General features: G+C 50.5%; 4 non-coding genes across 4 annotated transcripts; all 4 read right to left on the minus strand.

Annotated features, from left to right (window-relative positions):
* Positions 1–4145: 4145 nt before the first annotated feature.
* Positions 4146–4218, minus strand: TRNAA-AGC (transfer RNA alanine (anticodon AGC)). The gene has a single exon. It is a non-coding gene; the product is annotated as a tRNA-Ala (tRNA).
* A 4703-nt stretch (positions 4219–8921) lies between these two features.
* On the minus strand, positions 8922–8994 carry TRNAA-AGC (transfer RNA alanine (anticodon AGC)). The gene has a single exon. It is a non-coding gene; the product is annotated as a tRNA-Ala (tRNA).
* Positions 8995–10324: 1330 nt separating this feature from the next.
* Positions 10325–10410, minus strand: TRNAY-GUA (transfer RNA tyrosine (anticodon GUA)). Its single transcript is given in 2 exon segments — positions 10325–10360; positions 10374–10410. It is a non-coding gene; the product is annotated as a tRNA-Tyr (tRNA).
* A 106-nt stretch (positions 10411–10516) lies between these two features.
* TRNAA-AGC (transfer RNA alanine (anticodon AGC)) lies at positions 10517–10589 on the minus strand. The gene has a single exon. It is a non-coding gene; the product is annotated as a tRNA-Ala (tRNA).
* Positions 10590–11642: the final 1053 nt, after the last annotated feature.

Here is an 11642-nt window from a genome sequence, read left to right on the forward strand (position 1 = left end):
CGGCCCAGCCTCCCTCGGACTCGGACCCGGAGCGAGTGGTCTGGGACCAAGGACGGCTGTACCGGGCCACGGTCCAGCAGGGTTCACCGGAGGCGTGGCCCAGGGACCGACAGTTGGTGGTACCCTATCCGTTCCGGACGGAGTTGTTGCGGATCGCACATGAGATTCCGATGGCCGGACACCTAGGGATCGCTAAGACCAAGGCCAGATTAAACCAGCATTTCTACTGGCCAAAAATGGGGGCCGATGTGGCTGCCTACTGCCGTTCGTGTGAAACCTGTCAGAGAGTGGGGAAGGCGGGGCCACACCCCAAAGCCCCACTAGTATCTCTGCCAATCATCGATGAGCCTTTCAGGAGGGTGGCTGTGGATCTGGTCGGCCCGCTGGCCATCCCCAGCAGCTCCGGGAAACGCTTCATACTGACGGTAGTGGACTATGCCACCCGGTACCCAGAAGCAGTGGCCTTGTCGTCCATTCGGGCTGACAAGGTGGCCACCGCATTGCTGGAGATTTTCTCCCGAGTGGGTTTTCCCCAGGAAATGCTCACTGACCGGGGGACCCAATTCATGTCCCAGCTGATGGAGGCCCTCTGTAAGCAAGTCCAGGTGCGACATCTGGTGGCCAGCCCGTACCATCCACAGACTAATGGCCTGTGCGAGCGGTTCAATGGCACCTTAAAGCAGATGCTTAAGATGTTGGTAGACTCCCATGGGCGTGACTGGGAGCGGTATCTCCCACACCTGTTATTTGCTTACCGGGAGGTTCCACAGGCCTCAACAGGATTCTCACCGTTTGAGCTCCTGTACGGGCGACGTGTGCGGGGCCCCCTGGCTCTGGTGAAAGAGGCTTGGGAAGGGGATTTGGCCACCCCTGGAGTGTCGGTTATCGAGTATGTCATGCGCTTCCGGGACAAAATGCAGGCCTTGACGCAACTGGTACACGACAATATGGCTCAAGCCCAGGCCGATCAGAAGCGTTGGTACGACCAGAACGCTTGTGAGAGGACCTACCAAGTGGGTCAAAAGGTGTGGGTACTGGTCCCCGTACCACAGGACAAGCTTCAGGCAGCCTGGGAAGGCCCATACCTCGTGTACCAGCAGCTCAACCCTGTGACGTACCTGGTCACCCTGGACCCTGCCCGTGGAAGGCGGAAGCCCGTCCATGTGAACATGATGAAGGCACATCATGAGCGGGAAGCATGTGCGCTCCCCGTGTGCAACCTGCCCGAGGAGGGAGAAGCGGAAACCCTCTTGGATATGCTAGCCCAGGTTAGGGCAGGCGGATCCATTGAGGATGTGGAGGTTGGCCACCAGCTCTTGGAGGACCAACGGTCCCAGCTGTGGGCCACCCTCCTCCCCTTCCGGGGGTTGTTTACCAACCAGCCCGGAAGGACTGACTTGGCTGTCCATCACGTGGACACTGGGGATCATCCCCTGATCCGGCGTTCAGCATATCGGGTCTCCCTGGAGGTGCAGCAACACATGCGCCAGGAGATTGACGAGATGCTGAAGCTGGGGGTGATCCAGGCATCCAACAGCGCTTGGGCCTCGCCTGTAGTCCTCGTCCCTAAGAAGGACCGAACCACGCGGTTCTGCGTGGACTACAGGGGGCTCAATGCGGTCACGGTCGCCGATGCGTACCCAATGCCACGCATCGATGACCTGCTCGATCAGTTGGCCGGGGCTCAGTACCTGACCATCATGGATCTGAGCCGGGGATATTGGCAGATCCCCCTGACTCGCAAGGCCAGGGAACGCTCTGCCTTTATTACCCCATTTGGACTGTACGAGTCCACGGTGATGCCATTCGGGATGAGGAATGCCCCTGCCACTTTCCAGCGGATGGTCAACACCCTGCTCAAGGGACTTGAAGGGTACGCGGCCGCGTACCTGGATGACATTGCCGTCTTCAGTCCCACCTGGGAAGATCACCTAGAGCATCTAGCACAGGTGCTCAGGCGGGTCCACCGGGCAGGTTTGACCATCAAGCCGGGCAAGTGTCAGCTGGCCATGAGCGAGGTCCAGTACCTCGGTCACCGGGTAGGCGGGGGAACACTGAAGCCCGAGCCTGAGAAAGTGGAGGCCATCGCATCCTGGCCCACCCCCAGGACCAAGAAGCAGGTGATGTCCTTCTTGGGGACCGCTGGGTACTATAGGAGGTTTGTTCCATGCTATAGTAGCCTGGCAAAGCCCCTGACGGACCTCACCAAGAAGAAGCTGCCCTCTGCAGTCGATTGGACAATGGACTGCGAGACAGCCTTCCGGGCCCTAAAGGACGCCCTGTCCAGCCCGCCCGTGCTACAGGCAGTCGACTTCACGCGGCCGTTTGTAGTACAGACCGACGCCAGTGACTTCGGCCTCGGTGCGGTGCTCAGCCAGGTGGACTCTGCGAGCCAAGAGCACCCAGTCTTGTACCTGAGCAGGAAGCTGTTACCGAGGGAAGTGGCCTATTCCACAATGGAGAAGGAGTGCCTGGCCATAGTGTGGGCCCTGCAGCGTCTGCAACCCTATCTATACGGGCGCCACTTCATCGTGGAGACGGACCACAACCCCCTCAGCTGGTTGCACACCGTCTCTGGGACGAATGGGCGACTGTTGCGATGGAGCCTTGCGCTCCAGCAATACAACTTCACCATTCGCCACAAAAGGGGCCGTGACCACGGTAACGCAGACGGGCTGTCCCGACAAGGAGAGGTCGCGGACGGGCGCACGGGGGAACACCGGAGTGTGCTGCCCCCTAGCGCCCTCAAAAGGGGGGAGGTGTGAGGTAAATCCGGAGATATGACGATAAATCATGATATTCAAGTTATGTCAGGAAGCCCTCTCCTGGTGTCACCCCCCCTTTCCTTCACACAACTTGTTTAGCAACCCATCCCATGGCCATCTCCTGTGATATGGAAATTAGGTGATGTGGGAACAAAGGACACAGGATGACTCCCTGCCGTCACCCTGTAACAAGAGTTGTATCTCATTATAAGGCTCTGGAACTAGCCAGACAGAACGACTCCAGTAAAAAATGGTTCATATCTCGCAAGCCATATTTCCGATAAATACGGCAACCATAAAAATGGTGTTTTCGCATGCGGACGATGCTGGCACACCTTTTTTATGGGAGCGGGAGCTTGGGAAATACCCCAGGCGTGATATCAGCCAATGTGGAACTAGTAGACAAGTCATGAAACCTCTCATTCTGTAGCTAAATTCATAACTGTCACAATGAGAGCATTGGCGTCCGCCTACGACGCTCCCAGGCCAAGTTATGGCCATATTCCATGTTGTGGATTTTGTCCATAACTCCAGCCAGGGGTGGAGCAGTGCTCCCTCTGAGGTCACGAAGGTAGGAGGGGACCTGGATTTGCCCAGGTTGATAACCCTACTTCGGCCATTTTCCAGTGTTCTTTCGCTGGGGGTCACGTGCAGGAAACATCTGTGGGAGTTCCTGGAAACCTGGTCTACAGCGCCCCCCTGTGGCCAGACGCACAAGGTAACTGCTGGAACTGTGTATGCCTGTTTGTAAACCATGCTTTATCTGTAACTGTACTCTGACATATGTATATTCTGTAGATTCCCTATTGTATATATTGTAGCTTCTAGTGTGCTTTAGGCTGATTAAATTATATAATTAATCTTGGGCTGTTCTGTTATCTCGATCTTGAATCCCACGTCTGTGTGTTCGGCTAATAGTTACCGTGAAGCGGTTGGTGGCAGCGAGTTGTGCCAAGGATTATTGTGGGGAGGCCAGTGAGATTCGGGGAGGTTTTATATATTCCGCCCGCGGAGGTCGGGGGAATATATACCCTACTCTCACCGGGGACCCTTCAATAATCGGCATAAGTAGCATAGCGGCCTCCTTGCTTATTGTCGGGCAATTCCATAATTGGCCTGACTATAAGAGGGGCGCTAGAGAGCGCGTCACGTGCTCTGTCTGTCGGTCGGGAGGTATAAAGGAGGGGTGACCCCCACTTGTTACCCCCCGATTGTGACGTACTGGTAGCCAGCGCGGGGGATTTCTGAGTGACCCCCCCGGTGGTTCGTGACAGCATGTTTTGCTCATGCTTGAAAGCCTCCTAGTTTTAGCTGTTGGAGCCTTGCGCATGAGGTAAAAAGAAACTCTCTACTACCATGTGAAAAAAACAAAATCAGCTTTGGAGAATGCGGGCATCGATCCCGCTACCTCTCGCATGCTAAGCGAGCGCTCTACCACTTGAGCTAATCCCCCTGGCATGGTAGACTTGCCCTTACTTTCTTCCCACACCCTGTGGTGGCTTTCACATAAAGTCAGGTGTGACGTTGCATTGTTACATGGCAACTGATTTCTGAAAAGTAGATCGCTTTTTTTTTTTTTTAAGTGCGGATACCATTTTGCCATAGTAGAAGATCATCGGAGGAGTTTATAGGGTGACGGGTGGCTTATGAATACATGCACACCTCTTCCAAGCAAACCCTTTGCCTATATGTGGAGAACTGAGTGGTAAGGCATGAAAAAAGCCTTAATAATTTGGAGAAGAAAGTTGCGACGCAGCAAAAACGCATGCAGAGCCATTGGTCTTTTTGGCTGTGGGGCTGAAAAACACCCGGACTATAGGAAATGCTGTGACGTGGGGAATTCTTCTTTGTCCATCAGCATGCGATGAGCAGGGATTTGGGCCTTTGGTTTATATTTTTGATCTGAAACGCGTTTGTGTTGACAGAAGAGATTTGGCGACTTCTATGAAAATGATCTCATAGCAGAGGATGGTTTTGATCCATCGACCTCTGGGTTATGGGCCCAGCACGCTTCCGCTTGCGCCACTCTGCTGCTGGATGCTGCTACCTTGAGGAGAATTGTACTTATCGACTGACTTTTGAAAAGTGACTAGAAGGGAGGGTGTCTATGGGATGGAATCCGACAGCAGGATCTTATTGTCGGCAACTTGAGCTCTACTGAGCACCGGCAATTGTCTCTTTGTTTTTGCTGATTTCTTTTTGTCATATTATGTTCAAAGGTTCCCCTGAGGAACCTGCGCCTGGCCGGGCTGGGAGTTCCCGTGGAAAGGCCAGACATCTGCGTCTCTGTGGCGCAATCGGTTAGCGCGTTCGGCTGTTAACCGAAAGGTTGGTGGTTCAAGCCCACCCAGGGACGTGGGCCACTTTTGCTTGAGTAGCATGCTACGGGGGAAGAAGATTCCACGTTGGCCTTCATCTGCTCTTCCAATAAAAAGCCCTGTTGCTTGCTCGCTACCTACCTTTTGAACTCCCTAGATACTACAGAAGAGACCTTTCTAAAAGAGCTCTTTGTCGATAGAGGGAAGGAGCTTAGCCGTGTTTTCCCAGGGATCATGGTCTCTTTTGCTGGCATCGCATGTTATGGGTGGAAAAGATTCCATATTGGGTTTCAGCCGAGCTGCTCTCCCAACAAGTAAATCTCTGTTGCTCTCTGCCTTTGTTTTGACCTCCTCGGGTACAACGGAGGAAACCTTTCTAAAAGACCTGTTGTAGATGGACAGAAGGAGCATACCTGGGCTGTGTTGACCAGGAGGATGAACCATCCGATAGAATTCACAAAAAATTCCTTCGAGCCGGAATTGAACCAGCGACCTAAGGATCGCTAATTTACTGCTACAGTCCTCCGCTCTACCAGCTGAGCTATTGAAGGCATGTTTTGCTCATGTTTGAAAGCCTCCTAGTTTTAGCTGTTGGAGCCTTGCGCATGAGGTAAAAAGAAACTCTCTACTACCATGTGAAAAAAACAAAATCAGCTTTGGAGAATGCGGGCATCAATCCCGCTACCTCTCGCATGCTAAGCGAGCGCTCTACCACTTGAGCTAATCCCCCTGGCATGGTAGACTTGCCTTTACTTTCTTCCCACACCCTGTGGTGGCTTTCACATAAAGTCAGGTGTGACGTTGCATTGTTACATGGCAACTGATTTCTGAAAAGTAGATCGCTTTTTTTTTTTTTTAAGTGCGGATACCATTTTGCCATAGTAGAAGATCATCGGAGGAGTTTATAGGGTGACGGGTGGCTTATGAATACATGCACACCTCTTCCAAGCAAACCCTTTGCACATATGTGCAGAACTGAGTGGTAAGGCATGAAAAAAGCCTTAATAATTTGGAGAAGAAAGTTGCGACGCAGCAAAAACGCATGCAGAGCCATTGGTCTTTTTGGCTGTGGGGCTGAAAAACACCCGGACTACAGGAAATGCTGTGACGTGGGGAATTCTTCTTTGTCCATCAGCATGCGATGAGCAGGGATTTGGGCCTTTGGTTTATATTTTTGATCAGAAACGCGTTTGTGTTGACAGAAGAGATTTGGCGACTTCTATGAAAATGATCTCATAGCAGAGGATGGTTTCGATCCATCGACCTCTGGGTTATGGGCCCAGCACGCTTCCGCTGCGCCACTCTGCTGCTGGATGCTGCTACCTTGAGGAGAATTGTACTTATCGACTGACTTTTGAAAAGTGACTAGAAGGGAGGGTGTCTATGGGATGGAATCCGACAGCAGGATCTTATTGTCGGCAACTTGAGCTCTACTGAGCACCGGCAATTGTCTCTTTGTTTTTGCTGATTTCTTTTTGTCATAATATGTTCAAAGGTTCCCCTGAGGAACCTGCGCCTGGCCTGGCTGGGAGTTCCCGTGGAAAGGCCAGACATCTGCGTCTCTGTGGCGCAATCGGTTAGCGCGTTCGGCTGTTAACCGGAAGGTTGGTGGTTCAAGCCCACCCAGGTATGTGGGCCACTTTTGCTTGAGTAGCATGCTACGGGGGAAGAAGATTCCACGTTGGCTTTCATCTGCTCTTCCAATAAAAAGCCCTGTTGCTTGCTCGCTACCTACCTTTTGAACTCCCTCGATACTACAGAAGAGACCTTTCTAAAAGCGCGCTTTGTCGATAGAGGGAAGGAGCTTAGCCGTGTTTTCCCAGGGACCATGGTCTCTTTTGCTGGCATCGCATGTTATGGGTGGAAAAGATTCCATGTTGGGTTTCAGCTGAGCTGCTCTCCCAACAAGTAAATCTCTGTTGCTCTCTGCCTTTGTTTTGACCTCCTCGGGTACAACGGAGGAAACCTTTCTAAAAGACCTGTTGTAGATGGACAGAAGGAGCATACCTGGGCTGTGTTGACCAGGAGGATGAACAATCCGATAGAATTCACAAAAAATTCTTTCGAGCCGAAATTGAACCAGCGACCTAAGGATTGCTAATTTACTGCTACAGTCCTCCGCTCTACCAGCTGAGCTATCGAAGGCATGTTTTGCTCATCCTTGAAAGCCTCCTAGTTTTAGCTGTTGGAGCCTTGCGCATGAGGTAAAAAGAAACTCTCTACTACCATGTGAAAAAAACAAAATCAGCTTTGGAGAATGCGGGCATCGATCCCCCTACCTCTCGCATGCTAAGCGAGCGCTCTACCACTTGAGCTAATCCCCCTGCCATGGTACACTTGCCTTTTCTTTCTTCCCACACCCTGTGGTGGCTTTCACATAAAGTCAGGTGTGACGTTGCATTGTTACATGGCAACTGATTTCTGAAAAGTAGATCGCTTTTTTTAAGTGCGGATACCATTTTGCCATAGTAGAAGATCATCGGAGGAGTTTATAGGGTGACGGGTGGCTTATGAATACATGCACGCCTCTTCCAAGCAAACCCTTTGCATATATGTGGAGAACTGAGTGGTAAGGCATGAAAAAAGCCTTAATAATTTGGAGAAGAAAGTTGCGACGCAGCAAAAACGCATGCAGAGCCATTGGTCTTTTTGGCTGTGGGGCTGAAAAACACCCGGACTATAGGAAATGCTGTGACGTGGGGAATTCTTCTTTGTCCATCAGCATGCGATGAGCAGGGATTTGGGCCTTTGGTTTATATTTTTGATCAGAAACGCGTTTGTGTTGACAGAAGAGATTTGGCGACTTCTATGAAAATGATCTCATAGCAGAGGATGGTTTCGATCCATCGACCTCTGGGTTATGGGCCCAGCACGCTTCCGCTGCGCCACTCTGCTGCTGGATGCTGCTACCTTGAGGAGAATTGTACTTATCGACTGACTTTTGAAAAGTGACTAGAAGGGAGGGTGTCTATGGGATGGAATCCGACAGCAGGATCTTATTGTCGGCAACTTGAGCTCTACTGAGCACCGGCAATTGTCTCTTTGTTTTTGCTGATTTCTTTTTGTCATATTATGTTCAAAGGTTCCCCTGAGGAACCTGCGTCTGGCCGGGCTGGGAGTTCCCGTGGAAAGGCCAGACATCCGCGTCTCTGTGGCGCAATCGGTTAGCGCGTTCGGCTGTTAACCGAAAGGTTGGTGGTTCAAGCCCACCCAGGGACGTGGGCCACTTTTGCTTGAGTAGCATGCTACGGGGGAAGAAGATTCCACGTTGGCTTTCATCTGCTCTTCCAATAAAAAGCCCTGTTGCTTGCTCGCTACCTACCTTTTGAACTCCCTAGATACTACAGAAGAGACCTTTCTAAAAGAGCTCTTTGTCGATAGAGGGAAGGAGCTTAGCCGTGTTTTCCCAGGAACCATGGTCTCTTTTGCTGGCATCGCATGTTATGGGTGGAAAAGATTCCATGTTGTGTTTCAGCTGAGCTGCTCTCCCAACAAGTAAATCTCTGTTGCTCTCTGCCTTTGTTTTGACCTCCTCGGGTACAACGGAGGAAACCTTTCTAAAAGACCTGTTGTAGATGGACAGAAGGAGCATACCTGGGCTGTGTTGACCAGGAGGATGAACCATCCGATAGAATTCACAAAAAATTCCTTCGAGCCGGAATTGAACCAGCGACCTAAGGACTGCTAATTTACTGCTACAGTCCTCCGCTCTACCAGCTGAGCTATCGAAGGCATGTTTTGCTCATGTTTGAAAGCCTCCTAGTTTTAGCTGTTGGAGCCTTGCGCATGAGGTAAAAAGAAACTCTCTACTACCATGTGAAAAAAACAAAATCAGCTTTGGAGAATGCGGGCATCGATCCCGCTACCTCTCGCATGCTAAGCGAGCGCTCTACCACTTGAGCTAATCCCCCTGGCATGGTAGACTTGCCTTTACTTTCTTCCCACACCCTGTGGTGGCTTTCACATAAAGTCAGGTGTGACGTTGCATTGTTACATGGCAACTGATTTCTGAAAAGTAGATCGCTTTTTTTTTTTTTTTAAGTGCGGATAACATTTTGCCATAGTAGAAGATCATCGGAGGAGTTTATAGGGTGACGGGGGGCTTATGAATACATGCACACCTCTTCCAAGCAAACCCTTTGCATATATGTGGAGAACTGAGTGGTAAGGCATGAAAAAAGCCTTAATAATTTGGAGAAGAAAGTTGCGACGCAGCAAAAACGCATGCAGAGCCATTGGTCTTTTTGGCTGTGGGGCTGAAAAACACCCGGACTATAGGAAATGCTGTGACGTGGGGAATTCTTCTTTGTCCATCAGCATGCGATGAGCAGGGATTTGGGCCTTTGGTTTATATTTTTGATCAGAAACGCGTTTGTGTTGACTGAAGAGGTTTGGCGACTTCTATGAAAATGATCTCATAGCAGAGGATGGTTTCGATCCATCGACCTCTGGGTTATGGGCCCAGCACGCTTCCGCTGCGCCACTCTGCTGCTGGATGCTGCTACCTTGAGGAGAATTGTACTTATCGACTGACTTTTGAAAAGTGACTAGAAGGGAGGGTGTCTATGGGATGGAATCCGACAGCAGGATCTTATTGTCGGCAACTTGAGCTCTACTGAGCACCGGCAATTGTCTCTTTGTTTTTGCTGATTTCTTTTTGTCATATTATGTTCAAAGGTTCCCCTGAGGAACCTGCGTCTGGCCGGGCTGGGAGTTCCCGTGGAAAGGCCAGACATCTGCGTCTCTGTGGCGCAATCGGTTAGCGCGTTCGGCTGTTAACCGAAAGGTTGGTGGTTCAAGCCCATCCAGGGACGTGGGCCACTTTTGCTTGAGTAGCATGCTACGGGGGAAGAAGATTCCACGTTGGCTTTCATCTGCTCTTCCAATAAAAAGCCCTGTTGCTTGCTCGCTACCTACCTTTTGAACTCCCTAGATACTACAGAAGAGACCTTTCTAAAAGAGCTCTTTGTCGATAGAGGGAAGGAGCTTAGCCGTGTTTTCCCAGGAACCATGGTCTCTTTTGCTGGCATCGCATGTTATGGGTGGAAAAGATTCCATGTTGGGTTTCAGCTGAGCTGCTCTCCCAACAAGTAAATCTCTGTTGCTCTCTGCCTTTGTTTTGACCTCCTCGGGTACAACGGAGGAAACCTTTCTAAAAGACCTGTTGTAGATGGACAGAAGGAGCATACCTGGGCTGTGTTGACCAGGAGGATGAACCATCCGATAGAATTCACAAAAAATTCCTTCAAGCCGGAATTGAACCAGCGACCTAAGGATTGCTGATTTACTGCTACAGTCCTCCGCTCTACCAGCTGAGCTATCGAAGGCATGTTTTGCTCATGCTTGAAAGCCTCCTAGTTTTAGCTGTTGGAGCCTTGAGCATGAGGTAAAAAGAAACTCTCTACTACCATGTGAAAAAAACAAAATCAGCTTTGGAGAATGCGGGCATCGATCCCGCTACCTCTCGCATGCTAAGCGAGCGCTCTACCACTTGAGCTAATCCCCCTGGCATGGTAGACTTGCCTTTACTTTCTTCCCACACCCTGTGGTGGCTTTCACATAAAGTCAGGTGTGACGTTGCATTGTTACATGGCAACTGATTTCTGAAAAGTAGATCGCTTTTTTTTTTTTTTTAAGTGCGGATACCATTTTGCCATAGTAGAAGATCATCGGAGGAGTTTATAGGGTGACGGGTGGCTTATGAATACATGCACACCTCTTCCAAGCAAACCCTTTGCATATATGTGGAGAACTGAGTGGTAAGGCATGAAAAAAGCCTTAATAATTTGGAGAAGAAAGTTGCGACGCAGCAAAAACGCATGCAGAGCCATTGGTCTTTTTGGCTGTGGGGCTGAAAAACACCCGGACTATAGGAAATGCTGTGACGTGGGGAATTCTTCTTTGTCCATCAGCATGCGATGAGCAGGGATTTGGGCCTTTGGTTTATATTTTTGATCAGAAACGCGTTTGTGTTGACTGAAGAGATTTGGCGACTTCTATGAAAATGATCTCATAGCAGAGGATGGTTTCGATCCATCGACCTCTGGGTTATGGGCCCAGCACGCTTCCGCTGCGCCACTCTGCTGCTGGATGCTGCTACCTTGAGGAGAATTGTACTTATCGACTGACTTTTGAAAAGTGACTAGAAGGGAGGGTGTCTATGGGATGGAATTCGACAGCAGGATCTTATTGTCGGCAACTTGAGCTCTACTGAGCACCGGCAATTGTCTCTTTGTTTTTGCTGATTTCTTTTTGTCATATTATGTTCAAAGGTTCCCCTGAGGAACCTGCGTCTGGCCGGGCTGGGAGTTCCCGTGGAAAGGCCAGACATCTGCGTCTCTGTGGCGCAATCGGTTAGCGCGTTCGGCTGTTAACCGAAAGGTTGGTGGTTCAAGCCCACCCAGGGACGTGGGCCACTTTTGCTTGAGTAGCATGCTACGGGGGAAGAAGATTCCACGTTGGCTTTCATCTGCTCTTCCAATAAAAAGCCCTGTTGCTTGCTCGCTACCTACCTTTTGAACTCCCTAGATACTACAGAAGAGACCTTTCTAAAAGAGCT

The sequence above is a fragment of the Anomaloglossus baeobatrachus genome, chromosome 3 (genome assembly GCF_048569485.1).
Source record: "Anomaloglossus baeobatrachus isolate aAnoBae1 chromosome 3, aAnoBae1.hap1, whole genome shotgun sequence".
Lineage (NCBI taxonomy): Eukaryota > Metazoa > Chordata > Amphibia > Anura > Aromobatidae > Anomaloglossus > Anomaloglossus baeobatrachus.